Source organism: Triturus cristatus, chromosome 5_1, assembly GCF_964204655.1.
Source record: "Triturus cristatus chromosome 5_1, aTriCri1.1, whole genome shotgun sequence".
NCBI lineage: Eukaryota > Metazoa > Chordata > Amphibia > Caudata > Salamandridae > Triturus > Triturus cristatus.
This window is the reverse complement of record NC_140587.1, coordinates 3,820,067-3,847,237: the sequence shown is the minus strand read 5'-3', so window position 1 is coordinate 3,847,237 and position 27,171 is coordinate 3,820,067. Positions and strand designations below refer to the sequence as shown.

The window sequence follows — 27,171 nt, the reverse complement described above, 5'->3', positions numbered from 1 at the left end:
ATGGCCGTAAGGGATGTGGCCTTACCAGTGCTAGGGCATACCTCTGAAGTTAAGTGTGGTGTTCAATAAAGAAGATACAGTACAAATCAGGGTGAATAGCACAAACCTTGACGGATTCCAGCCCCAACTTTCACCCAATGCCATGCCACTTGGATTCACCCTGTACACCAGCCTCACCCTGAGGAGTAGATTACAACAACACAAAGAAGGTCTTGTACCAGCTCTCTTCCTCTTCTAAAGAAAGTCAAACCATTTCTTCCAGAAAGCAACTCAATACTCCCCCTGTACCCTAGCATCCATATGGTAGTAGCTCATTGCCCGATGGCCTCCCAGATTTAAACTGGTACCCCTTTATGACATCCTTCATAACGCAGCACATCTCAGCCAGAGCCTGAGGAAATATGACCTCCCCTCCCCATCCTGGTGGAAATCCATTGGCTCCACTTGTCAGATCAATCAATATTCAAAACCAGCTGCATCATTTAAGTCATACGACCAGCACCACCGCTTATCTTGCGACAAGCTCACCATCTCTGGGGTTTCTAGCGCACATGCAGCAAGGACTCCATCCGGCTGAGAGTTGTTAAAAAGAAAAATGACATGAAAACAGGCCGTTTCCATCTAGAACAACATCCGGTATCCATCAGCACCGCCAAAATGCTGCTCCAATTTACGAAAGAATTTAAGACTCATCTCTTTAAAGAACACCAGATCTCAATGCAGTAACTGTTCACAGCCGAGATTCCTCTATTACTCACTGACTTAATGCTTGTCTTTGGCCATGTACCTTTTGGTTAGATTCGCTCTGTAGAAATACCATATACAGACATGGTGCAAACTAGGGGTGGAGAGCTTTGCCAATTCTTAGTGGTGAGGTGCATGGACTAGTGGTGCTTGCATTCTTAACGCCTGATGGGTGAGGCATGGTTGCTGTTGAGTGATGTGATGAATGCTTAAAGCCTACTGGTGGGTGCACGTTCGATGTCTCATAGTGAGTTGATGGTTGATGCCCAGTGGTGGAGGTTTGTTTGATCTTTTGTTGTGGGAAGATGCTTGGAGGTGGATGCATAATTGATTCCTAGTGGTGGGTGCACATTCGATGTCTCAAGGTGGGTAGACGGTTAAAGTCCAGTGATGGGTGGATTGTTGATCTCTCATGGTTGGGGCATGTTTGAGGCTTAGAGGTGGATGCATAATTGATTCCTAGTGGTGGGTGCACATTCAATGTACTATGGTGAGTAGATGGTTGATGCACAGGCGGGTGTATTGTTGATCTCTCGTGGTGGGTGCATGTTCAGTGTCTCATAGTGGGTAGATGTTTGATGCCCACTGGTGGATGTATTATTGATCTCTCATGGTAGGGCCATGGTTGATGCTTAGAGGTGGTCGCATGATTGATTCCTAGTGGTGGGTGCACATTTGATGTCTCAAGGTGGGTAGACGGTTAAAGTCCAGTGATGGGTGGATTGTTGATCTCTCATGGTTGGGGCATGTTTGAGGCTTAGAGGTGGATGCATAATTGATTCCTAGTGGTGGGTGCACATTCAATGTGCTATGGTAAGTAGATGGTTGATGCACAGGGCGGGTGTTTTGTTGATCTTGTGGTGGGTGCATGTTCAGTGTCTCATAGTGGGTAGATGTTTGATGCCCACTGGTGGATGTATTATTGATCTCTCATGGTAGGGCCATGGTTGATGCTTAGAGGTGGTCGCATGATTGATTCCTAGTGGTAGGTGCACCTATGTGTCTCATAGTGGGTAGTTGGCTGATTACAAGTGGTGGGTGCATTATTGATCTCTCATGGTTGGTGTGTGGTTGATGCCTAGCAGTGGGTTTATGGTCAGTGCCTAGTGGTGGCCACAAGGTTGACAGCTAGTGGCGGACACTTGGTTGCTGTCTTATGTGAGTGTGTGTGGTAGACACAGTGTGGCGTCTACATAGTAAATGCCTATTAGTAGATGCATGATTGAAGCCTTATGGGGATGCATGGCCCGCGCATGTTGAAAGGTACATGGCTAATACCTAGACTTTGACTGTATGGTCAATATCTAGTCGTAGGTGTGTGGTTACATGGAATTACTGACTGTAGTGGTGAGTCTCTGGCCCATATCTAGAGGTATCGATGTTGGCCAAGACGTCATGCAGGTGGTAGCTGCATGTTCAATAACATTGTAATGGGCGCATCGTCGCTTAAAGACGCTTTGGTGCATGGTCTATACTGACTGATAAATGTATGGTTGATGCCTAATGGTGAGTGCACGATTCATGCTATTTAGTAGGCGTGCACCTTCAATGCAGTGTGGTGGGTGCCTTGTCCCTGGCGACCACCTGTAGTGGTGAAGCAGTGGTGGTGTTGTAAATTAACAGTGATTGGCTTAGCATTAGCGGAATCCATCTTGTATTTAGAGGCTGTCTTGTCCATTTTGTGGAATACATTTTGTATTTCTGACAGCCATTTTCTTTGCCATGTGCTCACCATGTGCTCTGTCCTCCCTCAGTGTTGACTGCTCTAGTAATCTGCCTAGAAACAAACTATATTTAGCATCTTCCACCTTCGCACATGCCCAGTGAGTTTTCAACTGTCCTTGCAGCTGTTAGTAGTATGTAACTGTCAGGATGTGTTTACTAGCATTGGCAAACTGTTAACTCCTCCTACTTGTCGACTGTGCATTTCTGTATAACCTCATATGTACATAAAATCTTCTGCTGTACTTGTACCGCCCTCTTTGAAGCCCCTGAGTGGGTATAAAAGGACCATGCTCCTTCTGTTTGGTGTGCTACTTCATTCAATACCGAAGGGTGCTGTGTGAATGTAGTTCCACCTCATGAGGTTTATTAAACTTTGTATTTTCTATTCCAGTTTCTGTGCCATCTTCTTCCTATTGGTCTGAGGACTCTGTGCAGAGAAGGGCGAACCCCTTGCACTGGTAGGCCTAGCTGAGGCCCACTTCTACAGTGGCTGCCTTGTCCACGACGACCACCTGTAGTGGTGATGCAGTGGTGGACGCCTTGTCCCCGACGACCACCTGTAGTGGTGATGCAGTGGTGGCTGCCTTGTCCACGACAACCACCTGTAGTGGTGATGCAGTGGTGGACGCCTTGTCCCCGACGACCACCTGTAGTGGTGATGCAGTGGTGGACGCCTTGTCCCTGACGACCACCTGTAGTGGTGATGCAGTGCTGGACGCCTTGTCCCTGAGGACCACCTGTAGTGGTGATGTAGTGGTGGGTGCCTTGTCCGCGACGACCACCTGTAGTGGTGATGCAGTGGTGGGTGCCTTGTCCACGACGATCAGCTGTAATGGTGATGCAGTGGTGGATGCCTTGTTCCTGACGACCACCTGTAGTGGTGATGCAGTGGTGGACGCCTTGTCCCTGACGACCACCTGTAGTGGTGATGCAGTGGTGGGTGCCTTGTCCATGACGACCACCTGTGGTGGTGATGCAGTGGTGGACGCCTTGTCCCCAACGACCACCTGTAGTGGTGATGCAGTGTGGACGCCTTGTCCACGACGACCACCTGTAGTGGTGATGTAGTGGTGGGTGCCTTGTCCACGACGACCACCTGTAGTGGTGATGCAGTGGTGGACGCCTTGTCCCCGACGACCACCTGTAGTGGTGATGCAGTGGTGGACGCCTTGTCCCTGACGACCACCTAGAGTGGTGATGCAGTGGTGGACGCCTTGTCCCTGACGACCACCTGTAATGGTGATGCAGTGGTGGGTGCCTTGTCCACGACGACCACCTGTGGTGGTGATGCAGTGGTGGACGCCTTGTCCCCGACGACCACCTGTAGTGCTGATGCAGTGGTGGACGCCTTGTCCCCGACGACCACCTGTGGTGGTGATGCAGTGGTGGACGCCTTGTCCCCGACGACCACCTGTAGTGGTGATGCAGTGGTGGGTGCCTTGTCCCCGACGACCACCTGTAGTGGTGATGCAGTGGTGGACGCCTTGTCCCCGACGACCACCTGTAGTGGTGATGCAGTGGTGGGTGCCTTGTCCCCGACGACCACCTGTAGTGGTGATGCAGTGGTGGACGCCTTGTCCCCGACGACCACCTGTAGTGGTGATGCAGTGGTGGGTGCCTTGTCCACGACGACCACCTGTAGTGGTGATGCAGTGGTGGACGCCTTGTCCACGACGACCACCTGTAGTGGTGATGCAGTGGTGGATGCCTTGTCCCCGACGACCACCTGTAGTGGTGATGCAGTGGTGGACGCCTTGTCCCCGACGACCACCTGTAGTGGTGATGCAGTGGTGGACGCCTTGTCCACAACGACCACCTGTAGTGGTGATGCAGTGGTGGGTGCCTTGTCCACGACGACCACCTGTAGTGGTGATGCAGTGGTGGACGCCTTGTCACCGACGACCACCTGTAGTGGTGATGCAGTGGTGGACGCCTTGTCACCGACGACCACCTGTAGTGGTGATGCAGTGGTGGGTGCCTTGTCCATGACGACCACCTGTAGTGGTGATGCAGTGGTGGACGCCTTGTCACCGACGACCACCTGTAGTGGTGATGCAGTGGTGGGTGCCTTGTCCACGACGACCACCTGTAGTGCTGATGCAGTGGTGGGTGCCTTGTCCACGACGACCACCTGTAGTGCTGATGCAGTGGTGGACGCCTTGTCCACGACGACCACCTGTGGTGGTGATGCAGTGGTGGACGCCTTGTCCCCGACGACCACCTGTAGTGCTGATGCAGTGGTGGACGCCTTGTCCCCGACGACCACCTGTAGTGGTGATGCAGTGGTGGACGCCTTGTCCCCGACGACCACCTGTAGTGGTGATGCAGTGGTGGGTGCCTTGTCCCCGACGACCACCTGTAGTGGTGATGCAGTGGTGGGCGCCTTGTCCCCGACGACCACCTGTACTGGTGATGCAGTGGTGGGTGCCTTGTCCACGACGACCACCTGTAGTGGTGATGCAGTGGTGGGTGCCTTGTCCCCGACGACCACCTGTAGTGGTGATGCAGTGGTGGGCGCCTTGTCCCCGACGACCACCTGTAGTGGTGATGCAGTGGTGGGCGCCTTGTCCACGACGACCACCTGTAGTGGTGATGCAGTGGTGGGTGCCTTGTCCCCGACGACCACCTGTAGTGGTGATGCAGTGGTGGGCGCCTTGTCCCCGACGACCACCTGTAGTGGTGATGCAGTGGTGGGTGCCTTGTCCACAACGACCACCTGTAGTGGTGATGCAGTGGTGGGTGCCTTGTCCCTGACGACCACCTGTAGTGGTGATGCAGTGGTGGGTGCCTTGTCCCTGAAGACCACCTGTAGTGGTGATGCAGTGGTGGGTGCCTTGTCACCGACGACCTCCTGTAGTGGTGATGTAGTGGTGGACGCCTTGTCCCCGACGACCACCTGTAGTGGTGATGCAGTGGTGGACGCCTTGTCCCCGACGACCACCTGTAGTGGTGATGCAGTGGTGGACGCCTTGTCCCCGACGACCACCTGTAGTGGTGATGCAGTGGTGGGTGCCTTGTCCATGACGACCACCTGTAGTGGTGATGAAGTGGTGGACGCCTTGTGTGGACGCCTTGTCACCGACGACCACCTGTAGTGGTGATGCAGTGGTGGGCGCCTTGTCCCCGACGACCACCTGTAGTGGTGATGCAGTGGTGGGTGCCTTGTCCACGACGACCACCTGTAGTGGTGATGCAGTGGTGGGTGCCTTGTCCCTGACGACCACCTGTAGTGTTGATGCAGTGGTGGACGCCTTGTCCCCGACGACCACCTGTAGTGGTGATGCAGTGGTGGACGCCTTGTCCCCGATGACCACCTGTAGTGGTGATGCAGTGGTGGGTGCCTTGTCCCCGACGACCACCTGTAGTGGTGATGCAGTGGTGGGCGCCTTGTCCCCGACGACCACCTGTAGTGGTGATGCAGTGGTGGGTGCCTTGTCCACGACGACCACCTGTAGTGGTGATGCAGTGGTGGGTGCCTTGTCCCCGACGACCACCTGTAGTGGTGATGCAGTGGTGGGCGCCTTGTCCACGAGGACCACCTGTAGTGGTGATGCAGTGGTGGGTGCCTTGTCCACGACGACCACCTGTAGTGGTGATGCAGTGGTGGGTGCCTTGTCCCCGATGACCACCTGTAGTGGTGATGCAGTGGTGGGCGCCTTGTCCCCGACGACCACCTGTAGTGGTGATGCAGTGGTGGGTGCCTTGTCCACGACGACCACCTGTAGTGGTGATGCAGTGGTGGGTGCCTTGTCCACGACGACCACCTGTAGTGGTGATGCAGTGGTGGGCGCCTTGTCCCCGACGACCACCTGTAGTGGTGATGCATTGGTGGGTGCCTTGTCCATGACGGCCACCTGTAGTGGTGATGCAGTGGTGGGTGCCTTGTCACCGACGACCACCTGTAGTGGTGATGTAGTGGTGGACGCCTTGTCCCCGACGACCACCTGTAGTGGTGATGCAGTAGTGGACGCCTTGTCCCCGGCGACCACCTGTAGTGGTGATGTAGTGGTGGACGCCTTGTCCCCGACGACCACCTGTAGTGGTGATGTAGTGGTGGACGCCTTGTCCTCGACGACCACCTGTAGTGGTGATGCAGTGGTGGACGCCTTGTCCCCGACGACCACCTGTAGTGGTGATGCAGTAGTGGACGCCTTGTCCCCGACGACCACCTGTAGTGGTGATGCAGTGGTGGGTGCCTTGTCCATGACGACCACCTGTAGTGGTGATGCAGTGGTGGATGCCTTGTCACCGACGACCACCTGTAGTGGTGATGCAGTGGTGGACGCCTTGTCCCCGACGACCACCTGTAGTGGTGATGCAGTTGTGGGTGCCTTGTCCACGACGACCACCTGTAGTGGTGATGCAGTGGTGGGTGCTTTGTCCCTGACGACCACCTGTAGTGGTGATGCAGTGGTGGACGCCTTGTCCCCGACGACCACCTGTAGTGGTGATGCAGTGGTGGACGCCTTGTCCCCGACGACCACCTGTAGTGGTGATGCAGTGGTGGGTGCCTTGTCCCCGACGACCACCTGTAGTGGTGATGCAGTGGTGGGCGCCTTGTCCCCGACGACCACCTGTACTGGTGATGCAGTGGTGGGTGCCTTGTCCACGACGACCACCTGTAGTGGTGATGCAGTGGTGGGTGCCTTGTCCCCGACGACCACCTGTAGTGGTGATGCAGTGGTGGGCGCCTTGTCCCCGACGACCACCTGTAGTGGTGATGCAGTGGTGGGCGCCTTGTCCACGACGACCACCTGTAGTGGTGATGCAGTGGTGGGTGCCTTGTCCCCGACGACCACCTGTAGTGGTGATGCAGTGGTGGGCGCCTTGTCCCCGACGACCACCTGTAGTGGTGATGCAGTGGTGGGTGCCTTGTCCACGACGACCACCTGTAGTGGTGATGCAGTGGTGGGTGCCTTGTCCCTGACGACCACCTGTAGTGGTGATGCAGTGGTGGGTGCCTTGTCCCTGAAGACCACCTGTAGTGGTGATGCAGTGGTGGGTGCCTTGTCACCGACGACCACCTGTAGTGGTGATGTAGTGGTGGACGCCTTGTCCCCGACGACCACCTGTAGTGGTGATGCAGTGGTGGACGCCTTGTCCCCGAAGACCACCTGTAGTGGTGATGCAGTGGTGGACGCCTTGTCCCCGACGACCACCTGTAGTGGTGATGCAGTGGTGGGTGCCTTGTCCATGACGACCACCTGTAGTGGTGTTGAAGTGGTGGACGCCTTGTGTGGACGCCTTGTCCCCGACTGTAGGAGAGTAGGGTCTGCTATCCTATGGTCACCCCAAATTTTTGCTTTTTTGCTTCACTGGTTTTCGACATATTGAGGCTGTGGGCCTGCCAATCAGACCCCCAGCCTGCTGTTCTCTCTACTAAATTAAAACTATGCACCCTAGGTGCATAACCAATTGGAAGTGGATCACCCTGTCAGCCCCTGTACCAGTGTACACTAGGTACCCAGGGCATTGGTGTACCCAAGGCCTGCCCGGGGCTGAAGCATGTATTATGCCACCCCAGGCTTGGCCTAACAAATCTGACACAACTGGCTGATCACTCAGCTGGGGTAAGTTGGTGTAACCACCTCTTACTTAGGTGTAGTATACCTATACCTAACCTTAAATGGGACACCTGGTAACCTATAAGTCACTCCTATGGCAGGCCTTAACAATCCTGAAGGCAGAGTGCTTGGTTCCATGTGAGATGGTGCTCTGGCATGAGCTGAGCCTGTCTGCAGTGGTCGGAACAACTTCCTTCTACTGTTTCCAGATATCGTCATACCATATACTCTTAAGTGCATTATGAGCCTCGCGGTTAAATGCTAACTTTGGTTTGGCTTTATCAAAACATGTCGAGTAAGGTGTCATACGAATTGGAATACTAACCCCTCGCCAATTCTGGCGACGGGGTTAGCATTCCACCCTTCTAGAGGGACACGACATGTACAGTACCTGAAACCCGGGTAAAACCAGACATAGCCTCAGCTCCACAAAATGGATGCTGCCACCACAGACACAAGTCTGCCCTCCTGCTGCTGGGAGTCCTTCCAGCTTGGGAGGTGTGGACAAAGGGTTTCCTGCCAGGGGAGGTGCGTGCACCACCCCAGACAGGATTTTGTGTATTGGTCAGGTAGGGCTTGAATAGAACCAGACATGCCCAAGGCTCACAAGGAGCCTCGGTGCATATGCCAGTTCAAACCGGTCCTGGGGCACACCAGTCCCGGGCCTGGGGCGAGCTGGACAAAGGATTGGGGGTGTAACCACCCCCCTTCCTGGTCCCACCCATAGGGAGGGACCTAGCAGGTAGTCCGGCCCCTAGAATCCGCTTAAAGGTAGGAGCTGTGTCCTAAGACTTCAGACATCCTGGAATCAACTTACAACTAAGAAGAAGACGGGAACTTCGACGCTCTGCCGCACAGAGGACTGAAGCCAATCTCCCCTGTGGTCAGGGAGTGACCACCTTGCTAACGCAAGCACCATCCAGCGAATCAACGTCTGCTTTGCCGCCGCCTCCCGCCGGAGCCCGAGCCCAGAGACTGACAAGACCTGGACCTCCAGACCTCTCACCGCCCGATCCACAGTCCCTGCAAAGAGGAGACCTGTGGAGGCACCGAGACACGTGGAGCCAGCCATCTTGAAACGACCACGACAAGCTGACCAGTGCAACAACCGAGGCTCCCTCCAAGTTGTGCTTTGGGTCCTGAGAAGCCCAACCCTCGAGCAGCATCTGCACCAAAGGTGAGCCCTCCAGCATCTCCACGATCTGCGTGGGGCCCTTCTGCATTTTGCCACTCGACGCGCCTAACCGGTTGCTGGCCCGCTGGCTAGTGGCCATCTTGGCGACGAAATCTACGACAAACACCGCTGGTCTGGTTGCTCCAGACTGGCCCTTGCTCCCCTCCAAAGGAGCAATTCCTCTGACCTTGCTGGTCAGAACTATCAGCTTAAACTCCTTGCCTACAACAATTGCTTTTGCCAAGGCTTGTTTGCTTCGATCAAGTCGCCGACACCGCCGACAGCGAGAGCCTGCGTGGGACAGCTCGTGACTCGACTCCTGGACGTCGTCGACCTTCAGGGACCACGTGGCTGCGGAGACAAGCTACCCCTCATCACCTGTTTGCACCCGACATTGCCTGGTACCCACCTGGTGCCACGCTGGTCACTGGCTAGTGACTGTGAACACTGTCCCCTCTGCTTTCAGGTCTTCAACATCTTCGATCCACTCTGGGATCAACTGCATCTCTTCCCGACCGACCGCCTGCAGCACTTTTGTCTACAGGCCCCACGGAACAGATAGAAGAAACCCGACGCACTTCGAGGCCTATGCACCCGCTTCCTGTGGGTGAGGTAAAGCTGGCACACCTGTGCCCAAGTGTAGTATTAAATCTCTAGTGCCTGTGTTCCAAGTCTTAAGTTCCTAGGTCATCCGGAAGATTCCTTTTGCAGTAACTTTGTACTTTTTACGCACCCATTGAAACCTATGGGAGCACGCGTGTGACTATTTGCTCTGCACACGCCACCCGTGGACCTCCTGGTCACTAACTGAAGTTAGCTCCTTGTAGGCCCAGCGATTCTAGAGGCCCTAGGCCTTTTCCCTTTTCTAGTCGTGGTTCTTATACCACTATTTTAGTATATGGTTTGAGTGGCCACCCGGGCCTATCCATATAAAGTGCAACTTCTGTGTATTCTACTGTAATCTTGTTTGACGATTTGTGCTCCTGTGCTCATAAAGAGACTAGGGGTTACTTTGAGAAATAAATACATATATATTTTGAATATATACCTGTGTGGTGTCCTTTCATTGGTATAAAAGGGGGTTACTATTGGTAAAACAGCTTGCTTAACACGCATCACGAGTTTAGCCTCAAAGACTGCTTAGCCTACGCTACCACTAGGGCAGCTAGTCCAAAAAGGTTGACTTACAACCACACCATAAGGGTTGCTTGGCATGGTACAAGGTGGTCACTAGAACTAGTGAACAGCATATACCAGGCCAACTTCTCACATTGGTGGCAGCGGTGGGATTTGAGCTTGCTGTGTTTTACCATTGTAATCTCTTGGTTACCAATTGAAAGATCACATAGGTACCTGTAGGTACATATAAAACAAGATTAGATATACTTAAGTTCTACTGAACTTAGTTGTTGTAGAGCAAAGGGAGTAGCACACCCTGACTACAACTACTAGATAGGTTTAGTAGGTAAACCCAAGTGTAGGTAGATTGCAACACATCCACCCACACTTAAGAGCAATGGCTGGGGCAGAGGGGTCCACTGTACCCATCTCTGTTGAGAGTGACCCCCCGAGGGCACCATCCACCTATGCTAGCCTTAATCAGAATGAGCTCAGGCATTTGGCAACTCTTAGAGGCCTTAAACAGCCCAAGAACCCAAACTCTGCTGAACTCAGAGAGCTCTTACAGAATGATGAGAATCAGAGAGCACTCAAGAAAGCTTCCCAGTTAGCCCCCTTAGGGACAGGAACAGGAGGCCCCCCTTCAGAAGATACTACAGAGGTACCCAGTTCCAATAGTCACCCCTTAGATGGGATGCCTACCACAGAGGATGAGAGTGAAAAGGATACTGACAGTAGTGAGGATGAAGGGAGAACTAGCCCAGTGCCAAGTGTTATACTTGGCCCAGCTAAACCAAGGCTATTGGGGACTGACAGTGGGTTCAACCCACTGGATCTCCCCAGTGGACTTAACCCAGGGCTTGGAAGGCAAAGGAATCGCTCAGGTGACTCCAATGCTTCCCATGGCTCTAGAGGCTCTCAAGGTCACTCCAGGAGAAGGATGACCACCCCTCAGAGGAGGGAACATGAGGCCAAGATGCAAGAGGCTCAGCTGAGGATCAGGAAGCAGGAGCTAGAAGTAGCCCTGATGGAAGAGAAACTTAGCAAGGCTAGACAGCATAAAGAGAGTGGGTCTATACCCACTGGTGGCAGCATTGTCCCTAAGGACAAAGATAGGGTTTTCGACAATAGAAACCTGTCTAAGGTTGTGCCCCCCTACAAAAGTGGGGATGACATCCACAAGTGGATAACTGCTCTTGAGAGAGCCTGCAAAGTACAGCAGGTTCCTGAAGATCAGTGGGCAGCAATCCTCTGGCTCTCCTTTGAGGGAAGAGGCAGAGACAGACTCCTCACTGTTAGAGAAGAGGATGTCAGAAACTACAGAGTCCTGAAGAGTGTTCTAGTTGATGGGTTAGGCTTAACCACTGAGCAGTACAGGTTAATGTTCAGAGACACCCAAAAGACACAGACTCAGGACTGGTCTGAATATGTTGAATGTGCCACTAAGGCTTTGGAGGGTTGGTTGCTGGGAAGTAAGGTATCTGATTTTACAGGATTGTATAATTTGATGATGAGAGAACAGATTTTAAATAACTGTCAAAACCAGCAACTGCATCAACACTTGGTGGACTCTGATCTGACCTCTCCCCAAGAATTGGGGAAGAAGGCAGACAAATGGGTCAGAACCAGGGTTAAGCAAAAGAACCAGAACCAGGGCCAAGGGGGTGATCAGAAGAAAACAGACCAAAAGGGTGGAGATCAGAAACCTAAAGACCAGAAGTCTTCAACAGGGCCCCAAACTACTGCTAAGGAGGGTGGGTCCCAACAGTCCAAAAAGAAGAAAGAAGGTCAAAAGAAACCCTGGTGCAATCATTGTAAAAATACAACTCACTGGACTAGTGATTGCAAAAAGGGTGGAGCCCCCAACACTGTTGCCCCTAAGGCACCTGCTCCCAGTACTACTGTTAGCAGTGTTGGTCCCCAGACAAAGGGTGTAGTGGGAATCACTATGGGAACTGAAGGAGATTCTGACTTAGACAGAACCCTGACACAGGCAGTCTTGATCTGTGATGGGGACATTGATTTGTCCCTGACTGTGAGCCCCAGTAACCTGGGCAAGTACAGACAGACTCCTTTAATAAATGAAAAAGTGGCTCAAGCTTACAGGGACACATGTGCCAGTGTCACTATGGTGACCCCAGGCTTTGTGGACCCTGGACAGTACATACCAGGTGAGAACTACCTGGTGACCAATGCCAGCAATGCCACTACTTCACATAGTGTGGCAGTTGTTAACTTCTCATGGGGAGGGGTAACTGGCCTCAAAAGGGTTGTGGTTAGTGCAGACCTCCCAGTAGAATGTTTGTTGGGCAATGACCTAGAGAGTTCTCTATGGTCGGAAGTGGAGTACAGGACTCATGCAGAGATGTTAGGGATATCATCACATGTCCTTGCTGTGACCAGGTCACAGGCCAAAAAGTGCCTCACTGAACCACAGGTCTTGGATCCTGGAACAATGGACCAAGCACCTACCAAGAAGAAGAACAGGAGGGTCAAGGCTGTGCCTTCCCCCCTGCCTCAGAGTGAGGATCAGTCTTCCCAGGAAGCTGATCTAGAGGACCCTGAAGGAACTGTCCCTGAAGAGCTTGAACCTGACCAGGTTGAGTTTCTGGGGACAGGGGGACCTTCAAGGGCTGACTTGAGGCAGGCTCAGTTATCCTGTCCCTCTCTTGAACCCCTCAGACAGCTGGCTGCTGCTGAGGCTGCTGGGAATGCTCAAGGTACCCATAAAGTGTATTGGGATGAAGGGCTCCTTTATTCAGAGGCTAGAGACCCCAAGCCTGGTGCAACCAGGAGGTTGGTTATACCTCTGCAATTTAGGGGCTTCCTTCTTACCTTGGCCCATGATATTCCTTTAGCAGGACACCTAGGCCAGAACAAGACCTGGGACAGACTTGTCCCTCACTTTCACTGGCCTCATATGAATGAAGATACAAAGGAGTTTTGTCGCTCCTGTGTTACCTGCCAAGCCAGTGGCAAATCAGGTGGCACAACAAAGGCCCCCCTGATACCACTACCTGTGGTGGGGGTTCCCTTTGAACGAGTGGGAATAGATATAGTGGGTCCCATGGATCCTCCCACTGCATCTGGGCACAGATTTATACTGGTGGTAGTGGATCATGCCACCAGGTATCCAGAGGCAATTCCCCTTAGGACCACTACAGCACCTGTTGTGGCCAGGGCCCTGCTGGGAGTATTCTCCAGAGTGGGGTTTCCTAAGGAGGTAGTATCTGACAGAGGTACCAACTTTATGTCAGGATACTTGACAGCTATGTGGAAGGAATGTGGTGTCAACTACAAGTTCACCACCCCTTATCACCCACAATGCAATGGGCTTGTTGAGAGATTCAACAAGACCCTAAAGGGTATGATCAAAGGATTACCTGAAAAGCTCAGGCGAAGATGGGACATCCTTCTACCCTGCCTTCTGTTTGCTTACAGAGAGGTCCCACAAAAGGGGGTTGGCTATAGCCCCTTTGAATTGTTGTTTGGGCACCCTGTGAGAGGCCCACTGTGTTTGGTGAAGGAAGGATGGGAGTTACCTCTCAAAAAGCCTAAGCTCGACATAGTGGACTATGTACTTGGTCTCCGCTCCCGGATGGCTGAGTATATGGAGAAGGCGTCTAAAAACCTTGAGGCAAGCCAGGCCTTACAGAAAGCTTGGCATGACCAAAAGGCTGTCTTGGTTGAGTATCAGCCTGGACAGAAGGTATGGGTGTTGGAGCCAGTGGCCCCAGCAGCACTCCAAGACAGATGGTCTGGACCCCATACAATCCTGGAGAAAAAGGGAGAGGTCACCTACTTGGTGGACCTAGGAACTCCCAGGAGTCCCCACAGGGTACTCCATGTTAACAGGCTTAAAGCATATGTTGACAGGGCAGACATGGGCTTGCTCATGGCTACAGATGAGGGACAGGAGGAAGAGAGTGACCCTCTCCCAGACCTGTTGTCTCAGAACCCTGAAGATGGCTCAGTTGAAGGAGTGACCCTGGGAGGCAACCTCACTGCCCATCAGCAGACTGAATGTAGACAGGTTCTACAATCATTTTCACATATGTTTTCCTTAATACCTAGTCAAACTGACTGGTGTACCCATGTTGTGGACACTGGTGACAGTCTGCCTGTAAAGAACAAGCTTTACAGACAACCTGACCACGTCAGGGACTGTATAAAGGCTGAGGTACATAAAATGCTGGAATTAGGTGTCATTGAACCCTCAGAGAGCCCCTGGGCTAGCCCAGTGGTTCTGGTCCCCAAACCTCACACCAAAGATGGCAAGAGAGAGATGAGGTTCTGTGTGGATTACAGAGGACTCAATGCTGTCACCAGGACAGATGCACACCCTATTCCAAGGGCAGATGAGCTCATAGACAAACTTGCTTCTGCAAAGTTTTTGAGCACATTTGACTTGACAGCTGGCTATTGGCAAATCAGATTAGCTGAGGAGTCTAAGGCCAAAACAGCATTCTCAACCCCAGGTGGGCATTATCAGTTTGTGGTGATGCCCTTTGGTCTGAAGAATGCACCTGCCACCTTCCAAAGGCTGGTGAACCAAGTCCTTACTGGGTTGGATGACTTTTGTGCAGCATATCTTGATGACATTGCTGTCTTTAGCTCCACCTGGGAGGATCACCTGATCCACCTGAAGAAGGCTCTTGAGGCCCTGCAGAGGGCAGGCCTCACTATCAAGGCTACTAAGTGCCAGATAGGGCAGAGTAAGGTTGTATATTTGGGCCACCTTGTAGGTGGAGGCCAAGTTCAACCACTGGAGAGTAAGATACAGTCCATCAAGGATTGGTCCCCTCCAACCACCCAGACTCAAGTTCGAGCTTTCTTGGGCTTGACTGGGTACTACAGGAAGTTTGTTAAGAACTATGGGTCCATAGTGACTCCTCTTAATGATCTGACATCTAAGAAGATGCCCAAAAAGGTTCAGTGGACAGTAAGCTGTCAAAAGGCATTTGATGACCTGAAGGAGGCCATGTGCTCTGCACCTATCCTGAAAAGTCCTGACTACTCCAAAGAGTTTATTGTCCAAACAGATGCTTCTGAGTTGGGTGTGGGAGCTGTGCTGTCACAACTTAATGTAGATGGTCAAGACCAACCCATTGCTTTTATTAGCAGAAGGTTGACCCCCAGAGAGAAGAATTGGTCAGCTATTGAGAGGGAGGCCTTTGCTGTGGTGTGGGCCCTGAAGAAGCTGAGGCCATACTTGTTTGGCACTCACTTCAAGATTCAGACCGACCATAAGCCCCTCTTGTGGCTAAATCAGATGAAGGGTGAAAATCCCAAACTGCTTAGGTGGTCCATTTCCCTACAGGGTATGGACTTTACAGTGGAGCACCGGCCAGGTACTGACCATGGGAATGCAGATGGTCTCTCCAGGTACTTCCACTTAGGACATGAAGACGAGACTGGTCAAGGCTAGTTTAATGTCCCAGCGTTTGGGGGGGGGTTGTGTAGGAGAGTAGGGTCTGCTATCCTATGGTCACCCCAAATTTTTGCTTTTTTGCTTCACTGGTTTTCGACATATTGAGGCTGTGGGCCTGCCAATCAGACCCCCAGCCTGCTGTTCTCTCTACTAAATTAAAACTATGCACCCTAGGTGCATAACCAATTGGAAGTGGATCACCCTGTCAGCCCCTGTACCAGTGTACACTAGGTACCCAGGGCATTGGTGTACCCAAGGCCTGCCCGGGGCTGAAGCATGTATTATGCCACCCCAGGCTTGGCCTAACAAATCTGACACAACTGGCTGATCACTCAGCTGGGGTAAGTTGGTGTAACCACCTCTTACTTAGGTGTAGTATACCTATACCTAACCTTAAATGGGACACCTGGTAACCTATAAGTCACTCCTATGGCAGGCCTTAACAATCCTGAAGGCAGAGTGCTTGGTTCCATGTGAGATGGTGCTCTGGCATGAGCTGAGCCTGTCTGCAGTGGTCGGAACAACTTCCTTCTACTGTTTCCAGATATCGTCATACCATATACTCTTAAGTGCATTATGAGCCTCGCGGTTAAATGCTAACTTTGGTTTGGCTTTATCAAAACATGTCGAGTAAGGTGTCATACGAATTGGAATACTAACCCCTCGCCAATTCTGGCGACGGGGTTAGCATTCCACCCTTCTAGAGGGACACGACATGTACAGTACCTGAAACCCGGGTAAAACCAGACATAGCCTCAGCTCCACAAAATGGATGCTGCCACCACAGACACAAGTCTGCCCTCCTGCTGCTGGGAGTCCTTCCAGCTTGGGAGGTGTGGACAAAGGGTTTCCTGCCAGGGGAGGTGCGTGCACCACCCCAGACAGGATTTTGTGTATTGGTCAGGTAGGGCTTGAATAGAACCAGACATGCCCAAGGCTCACAAGGAGCCTCGGTGCATATGCCAGTTCAAACCGGTCCTGGGGCACACCAGTCCCGGGCCTGGGGCGAGCTGGACAAAGGATTGGGGGTGTAACCACCCCCCTTCCTGGTCCCACCCATAGGGAGGGACCTAGCAGGTAGTCCGGCCCCTAGAATCCGCTTAAAGGTAGGAGCTGTGTCCTAAGACTTCAGACATCCTGGAATCAACTTACAACTAAGAAGAAGACGGGAACTTCGACGCTCTGCCGCACAGAGGACTGAAGCCAATCTCCCCTGTGGTCAGGGAGTGACCACCTTGCTAACGCAAGCACCATCCAGCGAATCAACGTCTGCTTTGCCGCCGCCTCCCGCCGGAGCCCGAGCCCAGAGACTGACAAGACCTGGACCTCCAGACCTCTCACCGCCCGATCCACAGTCCCTGCAAAGAGGAGACCTGTGGAGGCACCGAGACACGTGGAGCCAGCCATCTTGAAACGACCACGACAAGCTGACCAGTGCAACAACCGAGGCTCCCTCCAAGTTGTGCTTTGGGTCCTGAGAAGCCCAACCCTCGAGCAGCATCTGCACCAAAGGTGAGCCCTCCAGCATCTCCACGATCTGCGTGGGGCCCTTCTGCATTTTGCCACTCGACGCGCCTAACCGGTTGCTGGCCCGCTGGCTAGTGGCCATCTTGGCGACGAAATCTACGACAAACACCGCTGGTCTGGTTGCTCCAGACTGGCCCTTGCTCCCCTCCAAAGGAGCAATTCCTCTGACCTTGCTGGTCAGAACTATCAGCTTAAACTCCTTGCCTACAACAATTGCTTTTGCCAAGGCTTGTTTGCTTCGATCAAGTCGCCGACACCGCCGACAGCGAGAGCCTGCGTGGGACAGCTCGTGACTCGACTCCTGGACGTCGTCGACCTTCAGGGACCACGTGGCTGCGGAGACAAGCTACCCCTCATCACCTGTTTGCACCCGACATTGCCTGGTACCCACCTGGTGCCACGCTGGTCACTGGCTAGTGACTGTGAACACTGTCCCCTCTGCTTTCAGGTCTTCAACATCTTCGATCCACTCTGGGATCAACTGCATCTCTTCCCGACCGACCGCCTGCAGCACTTTTGTCTACAGGCCCCACGGAACAGATAGAAGAAACCCGACGCACTTCGAGGCCTATGCACCCGCTTCCTGTGGGTGAGGTAAAGCTGGCACACCTGTGCCCAAGTGTAGTATTACATCTCTAGTGCCTGTGTTCCAAGTCTTAAGTTCCTAGGTCATCCGGAAGATTCCTTTTGCAGTAACTTTGTACTTTTTACGAAACCATTGAAACCTATGGGAGCACGCGTGTGACTATTTGCTCTGCACACGCCACCCGTGGACCTCCTGGTCACTAACTGAAGTTAGCTCCTTGTAGGCCCAGCGATTCTAGAGGCCCTAGGCCTTTTCCCTTTTCTAGTCGTGGTTCTTATACCACTATTTTAGTATATGGTTTGAGTGGCCACCCGGGCCTATCCATATAAAGTGCAACTTCTGTGTATTCTACTGTAATCTTGTTTGACGATTTGTGCTCCTGTGCTCATAAAGAGACTAGGGGTTACTTTGAGAAATAAATACATATATATTTTGAATATATACCTGTGTGGTGTCCTTTCATTGGTATAAAAGGGGGTTACTATTGGTAAAACAGCTTGCTTAACACGCATCACGAGTTTAGCCTCAAAGACTGCTTAGCCTACGCTACCACTAGGGCAGCTAGTCCAAAAAGGTTGACTTACAACCACACCATAAGGGTTGCTTGGCATGGTACAAGGTGGTCACTAGAACTAGTGAACAGCATATACCAGGCCAACTTCTCACACCGACGACCACCTGTAGTGGTGATGCAGTGGTGGGCGCCTTGTCCCCGACGACCACCTGTAGTGGTGATGCAGTGGTGGGTGCCTTGTCCACGACGACCACCTGTAGTGGTGATGCAGTGGTGGGTGCCTTGTCCCTGACGACCACCTGTAGTGGTGATGCAGTGGTGGACGCCTTGTCCCCGATGACCACCTGTAGTGGTGATGCAGTGGTGGACGCCTTGTCCCCGACGACCACCTGTAGTGGTGATGCAGTGGTGGGTGCCTTGTCCCCGACGACCACCTGTAGTGGTGATGCAGTGGTGGGCGCCTTGTCCCCGACGACCACCTGTAGTGGTGATGCAGTGGTGGGTGCCTTGTTCACGACGACCACCTGTAGTGGTGATGCAGTGGTGGGTGCCTTGTCCCCGACGACCACCTGTAGTGGTGATGCAGTGGTGGGCGCCTTGTCCACGAGGACCACCTGTAGTGGTGATGCAGTGGTGGGTGCCTTGTCCACGACGACCACCTGTAGTGGTGATGCAGTGGTGGGTGCCTTGTCCCCGACGACCACCTGTAGTGGTGATGCAGTGGTGGGCGCCTTGTCCCCGACGACCACCTGTAGTGGTGATGCAGTGGTGGGTGCCTTGTCCACGACGACCACCTGTAGTGGTGATGCAGTGGTGGGTGCCTTGTCCACGACGACCACCTGTAGTGGTGATGCAGTGGTGGGCGCCTTGTCCCCGACGACCACCTGTAGTGGTGATGCAGTGGTGGGTGCCTTGTCCATGACGACCACCTGTAGTGGTGATGCAGTGGTGGGTGCCTTGTCACCGACGACCACCTGTAGTGGTGATGTAGTGGTGGGTGCCTTGTCCCCGACGACCACCTGTAGTGGTGATGCAGTGGTGGACGCCTTGTCCCCGACGACCACCTGTAGTGGTGATGCAGTGGTGGGTGCCTTGTCCCCGACGACCACCTGTAGTGGTGATGCAGTGGTGGACGCCTTGTCCCCGACGACCACCTGTAGTGGTGATGCAGTGGTGGACGCCTTGTCCCCGACGACCACCTGTAGTGGTGATGTAGTGGTGGACGCCTTGTCCTCGACGACCACCTGTAGTGGTGATGCAGTGGTGGACGCCTTGTCCCCGACGACCACCTGTAGTGGTGATGCAGTGGTGGACGCCTTGTCCCCGACGACCACCTGTAGTGGTGATGCAGTGGTGGACGCCTTGTCCATGACGACCACCTGTAGTGGTGATGCAGTGGTGGACGCCTTGTCCCCGACGACCACCTGTAGTGGTGATGCAGTGGTGGGTGCCTTGTCCATGACGACCACCTGTAGTGGTGATGCAGTGGTGGACGCCTTGTCCCCGACGACCACCTGTAGTGGTGATGTAGTGGTGGACGCCTTGTCCTCGACGACCACCTGTAGTGGTGATGCAGTGGTGGACGCCTTGTCCCCGACGACCACCTGTAGTGGTGATGCAGTGGTGGACGCCTTGTCCCCGACGATCACCTGTAGTGGTGATGCAGTGGTGGACGCCTTGTCCCCGGCGACCACCTGTAGTGGTGATGCAGTGGTGGACGCCTTGTCCCCGACGACCACCTGTAGTGGTGATGCAGTGGTGGGTGCCTTGTCCATGACGACCACCTGTAGTGGTGATGCAGTGGCGGACGCCTTGTCACTGACGACCACCTGTATTGGTGATGCAGTGGTGGGAGCCTTGTCCCCGACGACCACCGGTAGTGGTGATGCAGTGGTGGGTGCCTTGTCCACGACGACCACCTGTAGTGGTGATGCAGTGGTGGGTGCCTTGTCCCTGACGACCACCTGTAGTGGTGATGCAGTGGTGGACGCCTTGTCCCCGACGACCACCTGTAGTGGTGATACAGTGGTGGGTGCCTTGTCCCCGACGACCACCTGTAGTGGTGATGCAGTGGTGGGCGCCTTGTCCCCGACGACCACCTGTAGTGGTGATGCAGTGGTGGGTGCCTTGTCCACGACGACCACCTGTAGTGGTGATGCAGTGGTGGGTGCCTTGTCCCCGACGACCACCTGTAGTGGTGATGCAGTGGTGGGCGCCTTGTCCCCGACGACCACCTGTGGTGGTGATGCAGTGGTGGGTGCCTTGTCCCTGACGACCACCTGTGGTGGTGATGCAGTGGTGGACGCCTTGTCCCTGACGACCACCTGTAGTGGTGATGCAGTGGTGGGTGCCTTGTCCCTGACGACCACCTGTGGTGGTGATGCAGTGGTGGACGCCTTGTCCCCGACGACCACCTGTAGTGGTGATGCAGTGGTGGGTGCCTTGTCCCCGACGACCACCTGTAGTGGTGATGCAGTGGTGGGTGCCTTGTCCCCGACGACCACCTGTAGTGGTGATGCAGTGGTGGGCGCCTTGTCCCCGACGACCACCTGTAGTGGTGATGCAGTGGTGGGTGCCTTGTCCACGACGACCACCTGTAGTGGTGATGCAGTGGTGGACGCCTTGTCCCCGACGACCACCTGTAGTGGTGATGCAGTGCCACAGGGCCCTGGCCTGGCAGGCTGGGTCACAGTGGGGGTACCCTCCCTGCCCTACCAGGCCTCCTTCTGTCTGTTATGACTGAGGGCCACGAGAGAGAGGGCTGGGGAGGGGCAGGGGCTGGTAAAGAGCAGCAGTGGAAGAGGAAAGAGAAGAGAGGGATCCTGGGGAGAGAGAGCGAGGCAGAGACATCAAAGAAACAAACACTAAGGAGGCGAGAGACAGAACAAAAGTGGGGAATGAAGAACAGAGGCGAGGTAGGAAATGAAGAAGGAGGTACGGACGGACGGACGCCCCAAACACTCTCGGAGAGGGCCGGCCTTGGCTCACTGCAAGTATCTCTTTTATTACTATCCGGCGCCTTGAGGCCCCCCGGGAGACAAGTAGCGCTTTACAAATCTACTGATCGAGTGACGGACAGACGGATGGGTGGGTGAACGGATGGGTGGGTTGTTTCAGGGGAACCCATTTGAACAATAGGGAGTCCCTTTGTGTTTTTGAGAAAAAATATTTTATAAATTAGCTAAAAATGCACTTAATACAAACGTAAAGTTCAACAGAGCCCCCTCTCTGCAACGACAGCCCCCTCTAAAAACGTGTGGGGGGCCGGACTCGCTCTGGGCGCTCATCGAAGTGGGGGCCTTCATTTTAATGTTCTGTCCCATTTTCCCAGTCACCCCCCTGGGGCAGTAAATACATATAAACCCTCTGCACCTACCTTCTCTTCTCGCCCAGCGCCCTCCCCCTCCAGGGGGGCTTCTCGGCACGGGGGCTTCTTCACGTCACTCCCTGTGGACTCATCAGAAAGGGGTCTTCTAAAGCGCCTGGAAGGGTGAGCGCCCCTCATGTGCTGCTGCCTCGGGCCCTGGGAGGTCTCTGCCCTCGGCCGCGGAGTGAAAGTGAGAGTGAGGGAGGGTGAGTGGACTTTCACCGCTGGGACATCCTGGACTAACCAGAGATAAGGAAGCGCCTCCCCTCCCCCGTGGTACGAGGCGCTATCTCCCGCTCTCTGCCCTGCCCTGATTCCGGCTCGCCGTTACCGAAGTCCCAGACCTTTGTCCCGGGTGCAGTTTACAAACAAACCCAAGCAGCGCCCAGATGCGCAGGCGGCGCCAGGGGGCGGCCCCACCTTTCACCATCAGACCCAGAACAAGACGGAGAAGGAGCGAGAAAGAGTAAAATAGGACGGAAGTGACAGAGAGAGTGAGGGGGGAGGAATACCCTAAAAGAGTGAGAGAAAGAAGCCGTGGGGGGGCATGGGGTGGAATGAGGGTCCCTCGGTATTCAGTCCCCCAAGTCATTGTGTGTTTTATTTACTGATAATGAATTCAGAAGCAGGGCGGGGAGTCCAGCCGCAGGAAACCGGATGATGGGCGTCAGTGACGTCACACCACAGCCCACCCCGGACCTGTCATGCACACCCTGAAAACATCTGCATTATCCTCCAACACACAAAAGGAAAGACGAGCCCCTAAAACCAGCTGTGACGTTTGTTTATTCAATGCGCACAGACTTGTGGCATCTATGCACGCTTTTACATACATGATACATATATGTAAATAAACATGCGGCTAGGGACATTGGCCTACAGCTATTGATGGGCTTACAGAAAGATATACCTATACTCACCAATGCACACAGACACACAGGCCAACACACATGCAGTCACCTACACACACAAGCACACAGACCAACACACATGCAGTCACCTACACACACATGCACACATACCAACACACATGCAGTCACCTACACACCAAAACACACAGACCCAACACACATGCAGTCACCTACACACACAGGCACACAGACCAACACACATGCAGTCACCTACACACCCAGGCACACAGACCAACACATATGCAGTCACCTACACACACAGACACACAGACCAACACATATGCAGTCACCTACACACACAGGCACACAGAACAACACACATGCAGTCACCTAAACACCCAGACACACAGACCAACACACATGCAGTCACCTACACACACAGGCACACAGACCAACACACATGCAGTCACCTACACACACAGGCACACAGAACAACACATATGCAGTCACCTACACACACAAGCACACAGACCAACACACATGCAGTCACCTACACACCCAAGCACACAGACCAACACACATGCAGTCACCTGCACACCCAGGCACACATACCAACACACATGCAGTCACCTACACACACAAGCACACAGAACAACACACACGCATTCACCTACACTTCCAGACACACAGATCAAAACACATGCAGTCACCTACACACCCAGGCACGGAGACCAACACACATGCAGGCACCTACACACCCAGGCACACAGACCAACACACATTCAGTCACCTACATACCCAGGCACACAGACCAACACACATGCAGTCACCTACACACACAAGCACACAGACCAACACACATGCAGTCACCTACACACCCAGGCACACAGACCAACACACATGCAGTCACCTACACACCCAAACACACAGACCAACACACATGTAGTCACCTACACACACAGGCACACAGACCAACACACATGCAGTCACCTACACACCCAGACACACAGACCAACACACATGCAGTCACCTACACACCCAGGCACACAGACCAACACACATGCAGTCACCTACACACCCAGACACACAGACCAACACACATGTAGTCACCTACACATACAGGCACACAGACCAACACACATGCAGTCACCTACACACAGACATACAGAACAACACACATGCAGTCACCTACACACACAGTTACACACACCAACAGGTTATGTTTGTTTCTTGTATGGCGCTTAATGCTGCATCAAAGTGTTACAGGTGGCAGGAGTGAGAGGGAGGGAAACAGCGGGCAGGCAAGAAAGAATCCTCAACCAATCAAACAGGACTTCTAAAGCGCCGCTAACCACCCATGAGGGTATCCAGGCGCTGAGTGTATGGTTGATATAATGGATGTATGGTTGATGCAAGAGGTGTATGGATGAAGTGATGGGTGTATGGTTGATGTGATGGGTGTATAGTTGATGTGTTGGTCGTATGTTTGATGTGATGGGTGTATGGTTGATGCAATGGGTGTATGGTTGATGTGATGGGTGTATGGTTCATGTGATGGGTGTATTTGATGGGTGTATGGTTGATGCAACAGGTTTATGGTTGATGTGATGGATTTATGGTATATGTGATAGGAGTATGGCCGACATGATGGGTGTATGGTGGATGTGATGGGTGTATGGTTGATGTGTTGGGCGTATGGTGGATGTGATGGGTGTATGGTTGATGAAATGGGTGTATGGTTGATGTGATGGGTGTATGGTTCATGTGATGGGTGTATGGTTGATGCAATGGGTGTATGGTGGATGTGATGGGTGTATGGATGATCTGATGGGTGTATAGTTGATGTGTTGGGCGTATGGTCGATGTGATGGGTGTATGGTTCATGTGATGGGTGTATGGTTGATGCAATGGGTGTATGGTGGATGTGATGGGTGTATGGTGGATGTGACGGGACCCTGCTGCTAGGGAGGGACCAGTTGAACAGCCATGTCTTGAGCATTTTTTTGAATTCCTACAGAGAGAATGAGGTATCAAGGTGAGGGGGAGGTCGTTCCAGGCCTTTGCAGTGAGGTAGGAGAAAGAGCTTCCTACACTTTTGCTTTGGCAGGTGCGAGGGGAGTGAGTGAGGGAGAGGGAGGGGGAGCGCTGGTGTCTGGAGGGTTGGTGGAAGTTCATTGGTGGTTGAGGTGTGCTGGTCCTTGGTTGTAAAGGGCTCTGTAGGCATGTGTCAGCCGCTCTCAATTGAAGTCTCTTCTGAATAGGGAGCCAGGAGAACTTCTTGATGCAAGGGGTGAATTGGGTTTGCTTTGGAAGGTGGAGGATGAGTCTGGCCACTGAAAATAAACATGTGGCTAGGGACATTGGCCTACAGCTATTGATGGGCTCACAGAAAGACAAACCTATAGTCACCAATGCACGCAGACACACAGGCCAACACACATGCAGTCACCTACACACACAAGCACACAGACCAACACACATGCAGTCACCTACACACACATGCACACAGATCAACACACATGCAGTCACCTACACAGCCAGACACACAGACCAACACACATGCAGTCACCTACACACACAGGCACACAGACCAACACACATGCAGTCACCTACACACCCAGGCACACAGACCAACACATATGCAGTCACCTACACACACAGACACACAAACCAACACACATGCAATCACCTACACACCCAGACACACAGACCAACACACATGCAGTCACCTACACACACAGGCACACAGGCCAACACACATGCAGTCACCTACACACAGACACACAGAACAACACACATGCAGTCACCTACACACACAAGCACACAGACCAACACACATGCAGTCACCTACACACCCAGGCACACAGACCAACACACATGCAGTCACCTGCACACCCAGGCACACATACCAACACACATGCAGTCACCTACACACACAAGCACACAGAACAACACACATGCATTCACCTACACATTCAGACACACAGACCAAAACACATGCAGTCACCTACACACACAAGCACACAGACCAACACACATGCAGTCACCTACACACCCAGGCACACAGACCAACAGGTTATGTTTGTTTCTTGTATAGCGCTTAATGCTGCGTGAAAGCGTCACAGGTGGCAGGAGTGAGACAGAGGGAAACAGCGGGCTGGCAAGAAAGAATCCTCAACCAATCAAACAGGACTTCTAAAGCGCCGCTAACCACCCATGAGGGTATCCAGGCGCTGAGTGTATGGTTGATGTAATGGATGTGTGGTTGATGCAACAGGTGTATGGATGATGTGATGGGTGTATGGTTGATGTGATGGGTGTATGGTTCATGTGATGGGTGTATGGTTGATGTGATAGGTTTATGGTGGATTTGAGGGGTGTATGGTGGATGTGACGGGACCCTGCTGCTAGGGAGGGACCAGTTGAACAGCCATGTCTTGTGCATTTTTTTGAATTCCTACAGAGAGAATGAGGTCTCAAGGTGAGGGGGAGCTCGTTCCAGGCCTTTGCAGTGAGGTACGAGAAAGAGCTTCCTACACTTTTGCTTTGGCATGTGCGAGGGGAGTGAGTCAGGGAGAGGGAGGGGGAGCGCTGGTGTCTGGAGGGTTGGTGGAAGTTCATTGGTGGTTGAGGTGTGCTGGTCCTCGGTTGTAAAGGGCTCTGTAGGCGTGTGTCAGCCGCTCTCAATTGAAGTCTCTTCTGAATAGGGAGCCAGGAGAACTTCTTGATGCAAGGGGTGAATTGGGTTTGCTTTGGATGGTCGAGGATGAGTCTGGCCACTGCATTCTCTATGGTCTGCAGTCTTTTCAGGAGGTGCAAGGTGATTTCTACATAGAGTGTGTTGCCGTACTCAGCTGGTGACTAGGGCTCAAATGACGGTTAGTCTTGTGTTGACACGGAGCTATTTGCAGATCTTACGGGGGATGCAAAGAATGAGGCGGCAGGTGGATGAGACTGAGTTTATCTGGCTTTTCATGGAGAGCTTGCTGACTAGTTTCAATCATTCAATCAATCAGGATTTGTAGAGCGCGGCTATTCACCTGAGAGGGTATTTAGGTGCTAGGTGCTTGCTGGACTCAGTTGAAAAGCAATTTCTTGAGTCCCTTTTTTAATTCTGGGAGAGAGGCTAAGGTTCGGAGGTAGAGAGGAAGGTGGTTCCAGGACTTGCCGGCGAGGTAGGAGAAACAGCATCCTCCACTGTAGCTTCTGCGGATGCAGGGAGTGTGTTTTGAGGGAATGGGAGGTGGAGCGCAGATGTCTGGAGTATTGGTGAAATTTCAGGCGGTGGTTGATGTGTGCTTGTCCTTGGTCATGTAGGTCCTTGTAGGTGTGTATCAGCATCTTGAATTGGCATCTTTTCTGGATGGGGAGCCAGTGGAGGTTCCTGGGATGTTGGATGATGTGGGTCCATCTGAGGTTGTGAAGGATGAGTCTGTCCACAGCATTCTGTATCGTCTGGAGTCTCTTCTGGAGTTGAGTGACGAGTCCCATGTAGAGTGTGTTCCCGTAGTCCAGCTGGCTGGTGACTAGGATTTGAGTGACGGTTTTCCTGGTTTTGAAGGGGAGCCA

General features: G+C 53.1%; 1 protein-coding gene across 3 annotated transcripts in view; it reads right to left on the bottom strand.

Annotated features, from left to right (window-relative positions):
• LOC146829915 (butyrophilin subfamily 2 member A1-like) overlaps positions 1–21,937 on the bottom strand; it is a 193,064-nt gene extending 171,127 nt beyond the window's left edge. The window contains exon 1 of one of the 3 annotated variants that reach the window (XM_085604184.1): positions 21,757–21,937. The gene's annotated coding sequence lies outside the window, so the exon portion shown is untranslated. The remainder of the gene's footprint in view (positions 1–21,756) is intronic. The other 2 variants (XM_085604186.1, XM_085604185.1) reach the window with 2 other exon arrangements.
• Positions 21,938–27,171: the final 5,234 nt, after the last annotated feature.